This window comes from Myotis davidii, unplaced genomic scaffold (genome assembly GCF_000327345.1).
Source record: "Myotis davidii unplaced genomic scaffold, ASM32734v1 scaffold806, whole genome shotgun sequence".
Taxonomy (NCBI): Eukaryota; Metazoa; Chordata; class Mammalia; order Chiroptera; family Vespertilionidae; genus Myotis; species Myotis davidii.
In genome coordinates, this window is record NW_006297381.1 from 489,145 (window position 1) to 501,401 (window position 12,257).

Genomic DNA, 12,257 nt, shown 5'->3' on the forward strand with positions numbered 1-12,257 from the left:
CAGTTGGTTTTTCACATTTGCATAGGGCTGAGCAATGCATTCTAGATGGTCATTGAAGGGTACTGCAGTTCAGCTTGCAGACTGTCAGGGGAAGAATTCTATCTCTTTATGAAGCTTGGGCTTTGGTGAGCTATTATGGAAGGTCATAATCTGCTCATAGGCTGGTGTCAGAAATGGTGAACCCCACATCAAGGAACCCACCACTGTCTGGAGTTGGACTCTGAAATGCAAAGCTTTGGATTTGGAGGGAAGTGCATGTAGCCCATGTGGAGTAGATTGGGGGATGTGAATGATACAGACCTGTCAGGGGAAAGAAGCCTTTGCCAAGCCAAGAATAAGGGATTAGGGTTGCATTGGTTAATCCAGTGTGAGAACCTTGGTCAGTCCACATTGATTGAGTGTCCACTTCTTTCTAGGGGGACAGTGGAAGGATCTGTGATGTGATCAAGGGCCTCAGAGAGTATCATATGGATTCAGAGAGAGGAAGAAAAGGAGCAGTGCTGCCACAGATTAGGTTCTACAGATGAGCTGGACTGAGGCTAGAGAGGTGGATCCCAGGGGTGATCAGGTGATGCCTGCATACCTTGATAAGGACGATGATGAAGGTGATGACAATGAAGATGATGATGACAATGACAATAGCTGCTAACTCTTAATGAGCACTAATTATGTTCCAGCTACCATACTGAGTCATTTACACATCAATACCTATTTTATACTCCAACTCTATAAGAGAGGCACTAATATTAACCCCATTTTATGGATGAAGAAACTGAGGAACAGAGAGGCTAAATAATTTGTTTATGCTTATCCAGATAGCCAAGAGAGAATGCCAAGATTTAAACCCAGCTCTGTTTGACTTCATCTATTGCTTCTGGTTTCTCTTAACCTTTGTATGACCTCTCATCATCAGTCATTGTCCATTCATCAATTATTCACTCATTCAACAAATATTTATTGAGCATCTACTATGTGCCAACCACTGTCCAAGTTCTCTGCCCTTCTGGAGTTTATATTCCTGTGGAGTGAGACAAGAGAGAGAGAGAGAGAGAGAGAGAGAGAGATCATAACTATAAAAGCATACAGAGACTAATAAGTGCCATAAAGAAAAGTAATTAGGGTTCCGTGATGAAGAAATGATTGGGGTGGGGGTGGGGGCAGTGGAGTCATCTTTATGTGGAGAGGTTGGGGGAATTCTACAATGTTGATATTGACATTGAGACCTAAAGGGTAAGAGGAACCAGTCATGCAAGGAGCCTGTGGAAGAACATTCTCATTTTCCCATCTTTCTTCATTTCCTTCTGGGTCTCTGAGGGTAAAAACGATGTGCTGGGGTTTTCACCAATGGTGTAGACTTTCATGACATCTTTTGGGTGCGCATTCTCAAAAAGGTGGCTATATACATACACTTAGTGGGTCCCTCCTGTAAGTACTTCTGGGAGTTACTCCCTGCTGCTCCTTTCTGCTCTTCTTATAACTGAGGATATATTATTCCTTGTTGTCTTGGCCATATTTGGCTTCCAAACCCCTATCTAGATGGCTCCCTAGGGTGGCTCTGCTCTAGGTCATAGGGGACCAATTATGAAGCTGTCCTCTTCCCTTATTCACTGCTGAGAGCGGCCATAAGCTGACGCAGAAAATCCTAAATCTAGTTAAGTGTTATTTGCTTGAAATATTTGAAAGAGCCAGCTTGGCCCATCTTCAAATATTTTGTTAGCTAATCAAAGCCAGATTGCGGTCAGAGGCCATATCTAAATTTATTAGGAAAATTAATAGACCATTTAGATTTTATTGGAATTAAGCTAAAATACGATAAGCAGTCACACCGGCAGATAGTCATTAATTATTACACTGACCTGCATGATGGGCTCATAATGAAATATCGACTTCTAGGTAAGTCACGGGGCCTGAGGACAAGCAGGACAAGCTCTGGAAGGATGTCCTCACTCCGTCTGCTTGAGGTTAATCAGATGGGACACAGTGGGAGAGGCTTGCAGTAAATACGCACCTCTTATATTTTTCAAACAGCATTTATTGTGCATCTACTCTGTGTTAGGCCCTAGGAATCTATAGAGTAGACAGCCTGGGTTTGAATACTGGTTCTAGTAATTCTTAGCTGTGTGACTTTGGACATGTTACTTAACCTCTCTGAGTTTCCACTTCCTCATCTGAAAAACATGGATAAACGTGATTACTAGGGTTGCTGTAAGTTGTGGATATGATGGGTGTGACTTGCTTATTGAAGTCCCGGCACATAGATTTCTCTATGATTATGATTGTCCTTAGTAATATAAGTAATGTATTTGCCCCTCAGAGAATTTAAACAACAAATTATGATATGACAACCCTCCAAGCAGAGTTGATTTCTCCCCACTGTGAGCCACATAAATGTTAGCTAGGGTCAGAGAAGGCTTTGCTGAGGAGGAGATGTTTGAGCTCAGTTTCAAAGGGTTGAAAGGGCTTGTTTTCCAGGAGGATCAGAGAGGCTTGGGACTTCCCAAGTAGGTGGCACAGCACAGGCAAAGGCATGGAGGTTTGAACAAGCTGGCAGTTTGTGGAACTTCAAGTAGTTTGGCATTATAGGATAGAGGCATCTCCATGAGGCATCACTAGGGTAGCAAGAATCGGAAGCTGGGTATTAAGCCCCAGATCACTCACCTTTCTGCTTTCCTCCATGAAATTTACATGTATCAAGTGTTTCTTATGAAGATGACAGGACTCCTTATGTTCAGAGATCTCCCAGCTTGGGGGCCCGCAAAATTTCCTTTTCCTAGATGTTTTGTTTTGCCCAATGGAGGTAGGAGGAAAACTTTAAAGTGTTGCCAGAGTCAAAAACCATGATCAGGGGTCTGAGCTGTTCTGCACTTTATGGGCACTGCCTGGTCAATGTGGGTGTGGCCTGGAGGTACAGACCACGCTCATCTCAGACAGGCCTGGGTTTGAGTCCAGTTCTGCCACTTCCTATGAGATCTCGGGTGAGCCTCCCTGAATCTCAGATTCTTCATTTGCCAAAGGGAGGTTTCTAAGAGCTACCCCATTGAGCTGTGGAGACGATTACTGAAAAAAATATCAATCAGTATACATTTAGCTCTTAATGCATCTACATATTCAACAAATGTTAGTTCCCAGAATATAATGTGGTATGTTTAATTTCTTAAAATTAATTTAAAAAATAAGTGGGGGAAGTGTTGCTATACATGGGCGTTCTGTTTCATAAGCTAAATATATCTGTCCTCAGAAAGTGAATATGCATTTCTCCAAAGATGTATATGCATGTTTCATTTCTCCTATATAGCATATATGTCTGTTCATATGTAAGTGTATATATAGGAGTATATGAATATATATTCCACTGATACACTGTGAGAAATTAATAAACACAGAGAATGGATATAGGAAACTGTAGAATGACCCAGATTGTTCCAGAAATAGTGGGAAGTGTGCTAAGGACAGGAGGGCCAGATTAACCCCATAATGAAGTGGTCTAATGCGTCCAACACTGTGTTGCTTAATTTTGGGTTAGCCACGAGAGCTAGAGGCAAGTTAATCACAGAGTCCATCCCATTTCTCCTGGTTTAACAGTGCCTATGATGATGGGAAACTAACAGGCAAAAGGAAGTGAGGAGCAAACTGGTGGGGGACATCCTGAAACCAGGGCTTGATGGACATGGGTGGAGGAAGGGAGAGGCTGGGCCTTTGTAGATAGACTGCACCTGGCCTCCCCAGGATGCCCAGGTTTGGTAGAGCAGGATTCTTTGCTGTGCAGTGGCCAGACTCCCAGAGAGCAATACAGTGGCCATCTGGTCCGATCTTGTGGAATCAGGAGCAATAGTGCTGAAATGGTTGTGATCCAGTGTCTCAGGGTCTTATTCCCTAGTTTCAGGGTGACTTTGGGGACACATTGAAGGTGAAAAAAATGGCCGATTCTACTCCTATTACTACATTATTATTATTATTATTATTATTAATTATTACTATAGAGAGGAGTGACCAGAATGCTGTCGGTGGTTGAGGTCCTCAGAGAGCCTGGAGGGGCACATGACAGGCCAAGCAAGGAGACCTGCTGTCACTGTTGTTTGCTGCCTGCTGCTCTTGCATCCCTGTACTAAGCAGAAGCATAGACAGGCCTCGCTGGTGGAATGGACAGAAGGGCAAGGGAGGGAAATGCCAGGGGAAAGTGAGTCATTGTTGAAAATACCTGCCATATGAGGACCAATGGAATCGGGCCTTTTACATTTGCCATAGACTCATTGGGAGCCTCTAAGAGGGAAGTTGAAGCAGGTGAGTGACAGGGCTGGGGATATTCCCCACCAGGAGCTGTCTGATCACAGGACCGAGGAGTTAGATGAAGACACAATGAGTTAAAAATGGTCCCGGGCCAGAGTGTGGTTAGAAGCAGGCCCCCGGTTCCCCGCGCATGTGTGACAGAAATGCAGGAGGGCATTTTAATTAGATCCCTTTTCCAGAACTCCTGACCTTCTGTGTAGCACATTAATGTATTTTACTAATTATAAATGCAATTAAAAAGTACTGAAATAAAATTAGGCTGATCTATCTAATTTACATTAAGCACTTTCAAATTATGCAGATTTTAAAGTCTCTATCTCTCTCTCTTTTTTCTTTTTCAATTTGGGTTTCAGGGTAAAATTGTCTGCATTAAAACAGCTGGAAAACAACCTTGTAGGAAAACAAATTTCTTTTCTGTGATTATTCTCAGTGTGCGAGTTAATTTTCCAGGCAGTAATATACTTCGGTGGCATGGAGCAGTGACTCAGAAAAAAGGACATATGTGTCTGGCTACAGGCGCAGGGACAGGGTTCTGGGGGGACTGAATGTGGATTGGCTACTTTGGGGAAGGAGGTTGAAAGGCTAACTGGGCAAAAAATACTGACATGAAGGTCACTAAACAGTTGAGATTTACAAAGAGTGAGTTGTAACGGCAGGAGTAATGTGCAGCTCATGGAGATGGACCATCTGGTGAGTTTACCCAGCATCACAGGACTCCCCCCGCCCATGCTGACAGGCACAGAGAGTGATCCGGGTGATGAAATTACTGCTGGCGTTGTTAAGAATCAGATCGTTCAATTTCGCTGGCCCTGGAATTTACGTATGCAGAGCAGCTATACATTAAGCGGGGAAATGGAGCATTAAGGAGAGAAGGATGGCCACTCTGGACATGCTCTCCCTGACAGTTGGCCGTGTGCATTGTCTGCTGGGGAGATAACCACCTCAGCCTGGGTCTGCTGGAGGCTGGGTTCGCTGTGGAGACCTTGACGGGACCTCTTTACAGATTAAATCTGATCTTCAGGTTCCCAGGAAGCCAAGGTGTAATAAGCCGTTCTCTGGGGTTGCATATAAGCTCCTTAAAACGTTCCCAGGCTGGTGTAACTCCCCTTTGCTCAGTGCACTCAATTTTATTTGCAGCCCAAACTTTGCCCTTTAAGCTCCCCATCATAAGAAGGCCTACAATAATTCCCCAAATTGGAGTTGTTGAGCTTGAGCAAGGAGAAGATTTAACTTTTTTTTCCTTTCTGAAGCTAAAGGAATCTTTCTGCTTGAGTTCAGGGAACCAATCTTGTCTATTCTGACATGGAAGCGACGGTGGGAACTGGTTTCCCATCATCTCCCCCAAAGATGGTTATCTGCAGGGCATCAGACAAGTGTAGGGGACGGGGCTCCATGTGTTCAGAGATCTCCCAGCTTGGGGCCCGCACTAGGGTAAAGTGATTCTTTGTCCCTCCCATTCTCCAAGCCTCCATCACCATAAATTCACGCAAGAAATACTACTGATGGAACTACGAGTTCATCCATGGAGAGAAAGTGTTAGGATCTTTCTCTCCAGGGGGAGCATGTCTGGGCCCATGTGGATGATCAGATGCTAAATTGAAGCTAGACCCTATAGATTTCTTTTCTCTGAGGATCCAGCTAATGGGAGGAATCAAGTACATGGGAATTCAGCCACAGTTTTCCAACCTCCCCGCTCCCCACCATAAAAAACAAAACATCTCCTGTGTTTTCATGTCCTTCTTCAATAACTCCCGGCCACCTTGGTATCAAGCAAAGCTCCCAGCATCCTTATGGCTCCAGGCTTGGTTCTTCATTGACGAACAGAGGTCCTCTTTCTACTGACTTCAGGAGGGGTGTTGGAAGAGTGGCAGAGAAATCACAGGTGCTTTGGAAACAAAAGCCCTGGACTCCAATCCCAGCTCCCCCTCACCAGGTGTGGGCCTTCAGCAAGCTACTTCACTTCCCCCAGCCTCAGTTTCCTCACCTGCCTTTGAGAACAATACTACTTTCTTTGTAAGTTTGCAGTAAGCATTCCAATGACATCATGAACGTGAAGTACATGCATGATTCCTGACATTCATTCTCTCATTCAATACATTGTTATGGAGGTTCTTCTCTGTGCCAGGCACTGCTCAGCCCTGATGTGCTGTGGTTAATGAGTGCCCACCAGGCATCCCTCCACTCTTTGGCATGTGTGGTGGGCATTCATTGGCACTTGATGAACAGGGCTGAGTTAATAAAGTTATAGACTTCTACAAATAGCATTGAACTCTTATTGTATTTAAGGCACCATGTTAGGTGCAGAGGGGATACAGCCAATTGAATAGGATATGCTATTTTCCTCCCTGCTTCCCTCTCTAGGACCTCATGTTCCACCATGATTATGTTGCTTCTGTTGCCTGTTTTGGGACTTTTGGAGGGTGTCTTGTTTCTTCTCTTGCCCTTCTGCCTCACTCTTACAATTCCCACCAGTAATTAAATTTCCATGTTTTTGTATATGCTGCTTTCTCTGCCTAGAATGATCTTGCTCTTCCATGGGTGTCAAATTCCTACTCATCCTTCAAAACCCAGCTCAGAGATTTCCTCTGGAAGTCCTGTCCCCAGCATTGCAGGTGGTCTGCTGCTGCATCCACTCTTTCTGGGATCATATTACCCACATACATGTCTTTCTTTCTGTACTGAGAACTCCTTGAGATCAAGGACCTGTGTCCAATTCATCATGACCACCATATTTTGTGGAATTGAGTAATTGCTCAATGAATGCCAGTTAAATGAAGCAATAATACAAGAATTAATGGATTGCTGCTTGGATGGATGGATGGAGAGAGAGAGACATTCATACATGACTGCATGCATGGATGGAATCAATACACAAGTGGATACATAAACTTGTTTAATGGTGGCAGTGATGGAGTCTTCATCTGTAATCCAGAAGGGCTTTAGTTAGGGCTTTAGAGCAGAGCTCTCCTGTTCACTGACAAGATTTGAACCCCAAGGACAACTGTGTAGGGAGTCTCCAGGTGTTTCATGAGCAAGCAGATCTGAGGAAAAATGAACATGTCACCGTGCTGTGGACTCTAAGTATGAATTGTATTCCACCCAGGCATGGGGGAGCGTGCCCTCTGAGTGCTGTATCGCCCTCTCCACTGTGCTCCCCGCTCCCTTCCCCTCCACGTGTGCCATGATAGCAAAGTCCTAATTAATTACGGTGGCCTTCAGCAAGCTGGGCCTGGACACCAGGGTTTTCTTTGCAGCTACAGCTGCAGTTGCCCTTGCTTCCTGCCAAGCTCCCCTCCCAGACAAACATACTTAGCAGGTGTTCTCCCCACATTAATAATCAGAATTGACACATTCTAAATGAGAGCCTCCTTGTTGTGCAGGGCAGCTCTGATGGATATGGGGGGAACTGACGGCCTCTGAGGAATGCTTTTGCCATTACCAGCATTTCTCTGACAGGTTTTTAATAGTCCCACTAAAACTGCAGTATATTGGAAAATTTTGTAGATGAAGCGCAAAGGGCTGCTGTGACTCAGAGGCTCTGGGGTGGAAAAATACAGTTTGGGAAAGACGGAGCTCCTCAAATAATGGTGCTCTTCGACGAAGCTGATCTGGTGTTGGGTTGGGCTGAGAGCTGGGGAGGGGTCAATTTGGTCAAGGGTCTTTGAGGAGACCTAGGTTACAGGCAGCACTAAGCCATGATTCTAGAAGAAAGCCTGGATTTAAATACTGGATAAGAGAGAGTCTGATAGTCTGGGTCCATCCATCCATCCATCCATCCATTTATCCAATAAGCTCTTATCTATCACAAACATCCATCACAAACATAAATTAGACTTCATAAGTTCAAAATTCTATGAACAATGTATTGTATGTCCTTGGGCTATTTATGCATATTTGAAGTCTGAACCTCAGTTTCCTCATCTCCAACATAAAGCTAATAATGCCTATGCTTTAGAATTATATTTGAGGTTTAGAGATCAAATAAGTTAGCTTCTATGGGGGTCAGGGTCCCTGCCAGAAAGAGATGACATATAGTCATGGGAGATTTGAGAAGAGTGTAGTATAAGGATTGCTTATCAAAGAGCAGGCAGGTCTAAGGGAAACAGATATGAGAGGGTGCAGCCCCCTGCGGCTAAGCAACAGAAAGGAGCTGTTACCACCCCTGGGTCTCAAGAGGCTGAGAAAGGAGGAGTTTCCAGAACCCGGAGGCTATAGGAGAGGTTGCTTGACATGAATGTGACCTTCATTAGAGGGTCAAGTCATTGCCAGTCCATATTCCAGTGGAGAAGGGGTTAAGAGCAGAAAGTGGATCCATGGGACAAGTGAGGGCTGTCCATTCAGGACATACACCAGCACAGCCAGGTTCACAGTGAGTTGATAAACGGTCATGGCCATGGGTACAAGGTGCTAACACCCCCAGGGGGTAAGGGAATGATGGGTATTAATGCTTCCCTTTGACACTGAAGCTAAAGAAGATAGGGTGGCCCCCAGTCTTTGCTAAGCAGACCTGCCTCCCTCATTACCTTACATTCTCTTATTTCCTCTCATTCTTATTGGCCACCAGAGGGAGACCAACAGGTGGCAAATCTGCTTTGCTTCCCAAGGGTTAACATCAAGCCCTGAGAGTGAAAGCAGCTATCCAGAGTTCATTAGGAAGTTGGATTTGCCAGGGATTATAGTCAGTGGGAGAGGCTGGATCTGAACGCTAAATAAACCTGGTGATGCCCTGGGATAAGCTTTCCTAATTAGCGGAGGTGGCTGCCGGATGCTCTCCACCGGGCTCTGCCCTCAGGAGCTGACACATCAGGGGTCCTTCTTACTTCTTCGCCCACTCATCCTCCCAAAGGCTCTCTCTAAGCCCCTCAGAGCCACTTTCCCAAGCAGCCAACCTTTCCTGAGGCAGGAGCAGGGCTCCCAGAAAGAGATGAAACAGCCTAATAGAAAAATGTCTTTGCAAGATCTCAGGGAGAAGCTATTGTTGCCCCTGACACCCCCAACAGCTGAGCCTGGCCCAGTGTCAAAGTTAGGTGCCCAGCCACTGGTGTTAGACATCTGGGTTCAAATCTTGGCTCGTCCATTCACTTGATGGGTGATAAGGGCATGATTATATAAGTGCTCTGAGCCTCCTTTTCCTCCTGTGAAATGTGGAGGGCAAGGGATCAACCTCCATGGATGCTGTGGATGTTGGGACAATAGTTGCCACTCACTCATTTCCCTTCATTGGGCCTGTGGACCTCAGCTGCATCTCCTCTGGCCCTCATTTTAGAGTTCCAACCACCCAAGCATTTCCTAGCATTTCCTTCACCACTTTGCATCATCCTGGGGAGGCCACAGGACCAGGACCCCTTATGAGCCAACACCCTCCCAGCTCATCTCTAAGCTGCCTGGCTGAAAAAGGTGGAGCTGGGTTTCTGTGCTAATTTTTCTTACTTTATAATGGGTCATTACTGCACACGTTTGCACAACCAGGAAATAAACTGGCTGCAAACCAGTTTGCTAATAGGACTCCTTAGATTCTCTTTATAACTTAATTGTGTAGGTAACCACACTGGTGTATAAACAGGATGGAACAAAGTGGGCTGAACTGGGATCGATTCTGGGAATCATGGCTTCTAAGGGGGAGGAAGTTGGAAGAAGTTTGGAGCCTAGACCAGTGATTCTCAGACTCGAATGGGCCCAGGAAACACCTGGGGATCTTGTAACTGGTTTGTGGTTCTGCGTGGGGCTGAAATGCTGCCTTTCTAACAAGCTCCCATGGGATGCTAATGTTGCTGGTCAGGGCCACACTTTGAGGAGTTAGAGTATCCCACACTTCAGGAGTCACATCTGCCCAAGATAGCACAATCAATAAAAAAAAATATTCCACATCACAAACGTTATTATGGATGCTATATCTGGGATTTCCCATCCTTTTCTTTCAGCATGCTCCTTCCTTCTTGCTGTGGCTCCTGACACCTACCAGGCTTGCTGGTTCTACATCTGTATCCTCACGGGATTATGGGCTGATTTGTGTGTCCCCAAAATTTATATGTTGAAATCCTAGCCCACTATACCTCAGAATGTGACTGTATTTGGAGATAGCATCTTTAAAGAGGTAATTATATTGACATGCACTCATTGGGGTGGCTCCTAATTCAATCCTCGAAGTCTTAAGTTATGCTACACTCCCTTCTATATGATTGTACATTAAGAGCAGGGTCTGCATAAAATAAACCCAGGCTTCCATCCCCCTTGGGACTGAAGCCTCCTAGTTTACTCTATTTAATACTGAGCCACTCCTGGTATCTCCCATCCAAGCCAAGGGTGTGTATGCAAAATGCAATGGCCACAACAAATCAGGTTACCCTCAACTGAAAGTCTTTTCTCCCTAAAAAGAAACAAACAAAAAAATTAAAGGTATAATTGAGACCCAAACAACTGCATAAAATTTGATGTGTTGACATTTGCATATAACTGTAAAACCATATCACAAGACCATGAAAATATCCATCACTCCCAAGTGTTTCCTGCTCCTTTATTATCTCATCCTACCACTCTCTGCTCCCACCTTCCTCAAACAGCCATGGTTTGCTTTCTGAATCTCTAGATTGGTTTGCATTTTCTAGAGTTTTATGTAAATAGGATCACATGGTATATACTGTTTTAAAGCAATATTGAAATATAATTGACATACTGTAATATTCACCTATTGTTTATGAAGAATACAAATATAGTTTTGTAAACTTATACAGTTGTGCAATCATCACCCCAAACCATTTTCAAAACATCTCCAAAAATATTTCATTTGCAGTCAATCCCATTCCCCTAACATCTAACTCCAGGCAACTCCTGAAGTTCCAGGAGACTACTGATCTGGTTTCTATCTCTATGAACTTGTCTTTTCTGGATATTTTATATAAATTGAATAAAAATATGTTGTCTTTTGCACCTGGCTATTCTAACTTACTGTAATGGTTTTCAGGTTCACCCATGTTGTTGCAAATAGCAGTATTTTCTGATTTTTATTGCTGAGCAGTATTTCACTGTTCCACATTTGTTTATCCATTCACCAACTGATGGACACTGATTTTTTTTAAAAACATATTTTTTAATTGATTTTTTACAGCGAGGAAGGGAGAGGGATAGAGAGTTAGAAACATCGATGAGAGAGAAACATCAAGCAGCTGCCTCCTGCACACCCCCCACGGGGGATGTGCCCGCAACCAAGGTACATGCCCTTGACTGGAATCGAACCTGGGACCCTTCAGTCCACAGGCCAATGCTCTACCCACTGAGCCAAACCGGTTAGGGCGATGGACACTGATTTGTTTCCAACTTGGGAGTATTACAAATAATGCCAAACATTTGTGGACAAGTCTTTGTATGGACATATGCTTTCATTGATCTTGGGTAAATTCCTGGAAGTGCAATGGCTGGATCACTTGTAGGTGAAATTTAACTTTTTAGGAAACTGCCAAACTGTTTTTCCAAACTGGTTGTACCATTTATATTCCGACCAGTCACACATGGGAGTTCTGGTTCCTCATATCATTACTGACATTTGGTATGAGTAGTCGTTTTAATTTTAGACATTCTAATAGGTGTGTGGTGCTATCTCATTTTGGGGTGTGTGTGTGTGTGTGTGTGTGTGTGTGTGTGTTTTAAATTTCCCTGACGACTAATATTGTTGAGCATCTTTCACTGGCTTGTCATCTATAGATTGACTTTGGTGAGGTGTTTGTTCAAATCTTTTGCCCATTTTTTATTTGGGTTGATTATTTCTCATTATTGGGATATTTTATGGTGGTAAAACATGCATAATATAAAAATTACCTTTTTAACCATTTTAAAGCATATGAGTCAGTGGTATTAAGTTACATCCACAATGTTGTGAAGCCATTGAATAGACAGTTACAGAACCTTTTCATCACTCCAGAGAGAAATCCTGTATCCATAGCAGCCACTCCCTATTCACTCCTCCCCCATCACCA